Consider the following 4524-nt stretch of genomic DNA (forward strand, 5'->3'; position numbering starts at 1 on the left):
ACTTGCTACAACAGTCTTTCTACACATCAAATAATGAAATTGAACCCCAGCAGCCTTCAGTAAAAGTTACAACTGCAACAAAACCATGCTTGTTCTCAAAAATATCAACATGTATAAAGAAATTAAATCCCCCTTCTCTCCCCACCCCCAAACCTCATCTCTGTAATTTTGATTGCTGCCTGGACTTGAGGGCTGACCCTTACAGGGCAGTTTTTTTATTAAAGGCAGTCATGTGTGACTGGGTGGTTTTAACAAGAAGGAGCAGCCGTCCATCCCTTCCTTGTGTGAGGCAGCGAACACAAAAGAACCCTGTGTTGTGGTGGCTAAAATTTGTTTCTGCACAAGGTGAGAATTCATTTTAGGGGTGAGCAACAATGGCAATTGCCTTGGTCCTCAGGCGATGGGAAGGGGCAGGCAGGGAGGAGGAACCTCGGATGGGTCAGGCGGCAGCACCAGCCATGCCGGAGGAGGGAGGCCGGGAGGGGCTCAGGCGTCTGCCTCCACCCTAGGCCCCATCCACCTTACCACCAGCTCTGACCAAGCTCCTCGGGTGGTTTCCTCCCTCACGCACCTGCACGACAGACCCGGGGAGCCTGGCTGCTCGCCACCATCTTGCCCTTCCTTTAAGCAAACAGTAAGGTCCCAATTATGCAAACGCACGGGTTGACTCACATGCTACTCACGTGGCCAAGTGGCTACAAGATGAGGGGCTACCACGTCAACATGAGAAGCTTCCACACAGTGAAAGTGTGCCTTGCATTGTACTGTGAAGTTTTGAGTATCTACAAAAGCCTTTCATGGGGACCAGCGGGTTGACACTACCCACACAGCTCCCAGAACTGCACGAGCATCGTCAGCCAAGAGACAGGGCTGAGTCACACAATTCACAGGAGGGTATGTCTATTCTGCAGTCACAACTGATGTGACGGCAGTATGGTATAAACACAGCCGGGCAAGCTCTAAATTAGCCAGCTTGGGCACCGGTAGTAGTCTAGCCATGGAGCTCAGGCCAGCCTAACCACTCAGGTATTTACCCAGCTTTTTGGGCACGTTTTCCAGCCAGCTCTGAGTTCCACGCTGCCGCAGCTGGATTGCGCCCAGCTCCCAAGCTGAGTTGTTTAAAACCAGCTCAGGTATGTCTGTGACTGCAGTGTAGACATACCTAAGCTTCTAAATCATTTAAACTCATACTGTCTCAATTTCCACATTTCTGAAAACTTGGAATTACAACACTGAGCCGTATCATTACTGTGCTGCTGAGGTTAAACATTCGGTGTACAAGAAATATTAGTATACCGTTTTAAGTGTGAAATTTATGGTTCTTCCAAGAAGTGAACTGCATTTAAGAAAAATAATGAATTTTGCTGGATATATGATGACCTCTCTCTCATTCCATCCAGAGCTAGTTTAGTGAGTACCAGATGTAGAGGTGAATATCTGACTTGAAACTCTGCAGAACACGGTAGGTTTATACAAATGTACCTGAATACATCAAACATGTATAGATCTTATCCTGTATCTGTGGACTAAGGACTATTTATCTGTATAAATACCACTCATTGACTAGATAGTGCATTTTGTAACACAGACCGACTCAGAATAAATGCCAGAGTAACACTTGCATTGCTTGGGACTAGCAATCCACCCCAAGTTCATCCCATAACCCAAAGATGAATTAAGGATTGAAAAAGTACACAAAAAGTACAACAAATAAAAGTACACTTCTTTTATTTTAAACTGATTCAGGGGAAGCAGAATAAAAAGTTTTACCCTTAAAAGATGTAAATTTGTGTACAGTTTAAGTCACATTTATCACAGAGGTAATTTAGCTGATAGTAGCAAGGGTTCATTTCAGCATGGCAGGATTTGGTCCTCTTATAGACATCTGAACATCTTATACTTTTTAATTTAACATTTTATTACTGATTTCTTCATGTCAATGATGCACACCTTCACCTCCGCCCACTCTAAGTACCACCTCCTGTCTGCTTATACCAGAAACCTGAATGTGCCATGCTCTCCACCACGCTTCCGAATGTGAATCTTCCATCTCGTGACAAGGGTTCATGCCATGTGCTACAAAGCAAAGCAAAGGAGACCCGAGCAATATCCTTTATTCCTGTTGTACGAGGGACTTGCATGCCACTGGTCTTCCTCCTGAGAGAGAAGTCATTCAGCACGGCAACATCTGAAATGCTGCTGGGATGATGGGCAAAGCAGAGATGGAGGAGGTGTTGTGCTGGAAGATGTTAAGGGCTGCCATCAGCCAGTCCTTTGATCCAGAAACACTTCCAGACCTGGTTAAAACTGCTGGGTCTGCTAAACAGATGGCAAGGACTCTCCGCACACCCAGCTTCCCCCTCCTGGCTTTTCAATTCCTATTAAAATCAGTGAGATTCTGCTCCCTTTGGAATTGGAACATCTCTTCAAATTTTTGAATTGCTTAAGTACAAAAACCAAACACAGGAAGATAACGAAATGCTGACAGGTGCACAGTCCTGTTTTGCACCACAAAAGCATCACTCACAACCCCCTCTCTCTTGTTTGTTAATACAAATCCAGAGTGACTTCACAGAACACAGTAAAATTGCACTGGATTAAACTTGGTTCATCTGAGGCCAGAACAAGGTAATAGTTAACAGGAAAATCCAGTGATTTTACCAGGAGGAGCATGCTTGCTACTACTAAATATTTTCGCCTGTCTCACAATTGGACACCAAAACAACTCTGCCCCCTGACTTCAGAGTTCTAGCTAGCTGTGTAACCTGTGCTAGCTCCCAGAATAAAAGAGTGCAAATCTGGGACATAACTACTTTATCTTGAGCATGTTCATGCAAGAAAATTACAGCAGCTCCTTTTCACAGCCCTAACAAAATGTTTTGTGTCTGTGTGTATGTTCTAACACAACAATTCTGTTTATTTTATAGGCTTATAATAAAAAAAAAATCACACTTTATGAGCTACATGATAATATTTCAACAATACCTTGTTGTGACATGATACAGTGTAATTATCCAGGAGATACTACAATTTATTGTTATGTCATTGAGTCATACCCTTCGGGGTTTCAGACTGGTGTCTTAGTGTGCTTTTTAAAGCCATACGGACTATCAAGCTATGTCAGGGGACACATTAAAACATACTAGAACCAAAGATGTAAGCTGAACACGTGGCTGTGCACAGCGAAGCATGCATCTTGAAAACATTTCTCCCGATCCTTCTCCTTTCCTTCTGTTTTGCTTTTACAGCTTTATTGACTCGGTAATAACCAAAGAGAACAGAAATAACAACAACCCAAGCATCCAGAGGTGAGTTTCACGGGGGTCCCAGTCAGGGAGTTGAATACACAGGTTGATCCCAGGGAGCTGGACATGCCCAGCACCCACCACTGACATTACCCACAGGACCAAGCGTGTAATGAAGAGTCCCACAGGGCAACTTCTCCATCCTCTAAACGCTTTTCATCTGTCCACAGTTCACACTGCAGGACAGAGCCTTGCCAAGCGCAGCAGTTGCCTTTTCGTTGACGTGTTAGGTACCATTCATCAATCAGAAGAAGACAGGATGGTACACGGCACAACGAACATATAACACCTTATATACAATATATAGCTTGTTAGGGGCAGAACCTTTGCCTAAGCAACAGAGCTGAGACGGCAGGCCAGGATTTTATTTTACTTCATTAAAGCAAACACCGCTCCAAGTGAAATCCCTCGGTCCGCAGGCGGGCACGGAGACAAGCGGCTCCTGTTTCACGGACCGTACGTGCAAAACCCCAGCCTCCAGCAGCAAGCGCCGTCCCGGGCCGAGTCCTGCCTTCAGCCCAGCGGAGCCCCGAGGAGGGCCGAGCCGGGGCCGCCTCAGGCCGGTGCCCCCCGGCGGGCCTCGGCCCCCTCGGCGCGGAGCGTGAGGCGCCTCTCCCCGCCCGCTGCGCCCCGCGGGAGGTGGGAGCGCGGCCATAAAGCACACCCCGGCACGGGCCTCAGGCGGCCGGCAGCGGGCGAGCCGCCAAGCCGGGGCGGAGGCGGCCCCACACCTCTGCCCCACGCCGGCCGCCCGGCCTCGCCTCGCCTCGCCCCGCTCCCCTCTCCCAGCCCCCGCCGGCGAAGCCAACTCGGCGGCGGCAGCGCCCCAGAGCGAGCACCTCCCTCCTTCCCTCCCTCCTCCCTTCCTTCCCCCCGGGCCGTGACGGCTGCTGTGCCGCCGCAGGTCGGCCGGGGTGGGCAGGGAGGGAGGGGAAGGGGCGCGCTGCGGGGCCGGCCGCCAGGCAGGCGGGGAGGGGAGGGGAGGAGCGGCCGGCCGGGCAGGTTTGTCGGCGGTGGTTGTCCCGCTCCCCGCCCCTCCCGGGGCCGCTGGCGGATAATTAGTGTCTGCGCGAGGCCGGCTGCCCCCGGGAGGCAGGGCGGGCGGCGGGGAGTCACGGCGTGCCCGCCTGTTTGTGCGCCGCGACTCGCCCCGGCCCCTCGGCGGAGCCTCCACCCCGCGGGCGGGCGGGCGGGCGGGGAGCCGCCCTCCTGCCTCCTG

Source organism: Anser cygnoides, chromosome 4 (genome assembly GCF_040182565.1).
Source record: "Anser cygnoides isolate HZ-2024a breed goose chromosome 4, Taihu_goose_T2T_genome, whole genome shotgun sequence".
In the NCBI taxonomy this organism is placed as follows: Eukaryota; Metazoa; Chordata; class Aves; order Anseriformes; family Anatidae; genus Anser; species Anser cygnoides.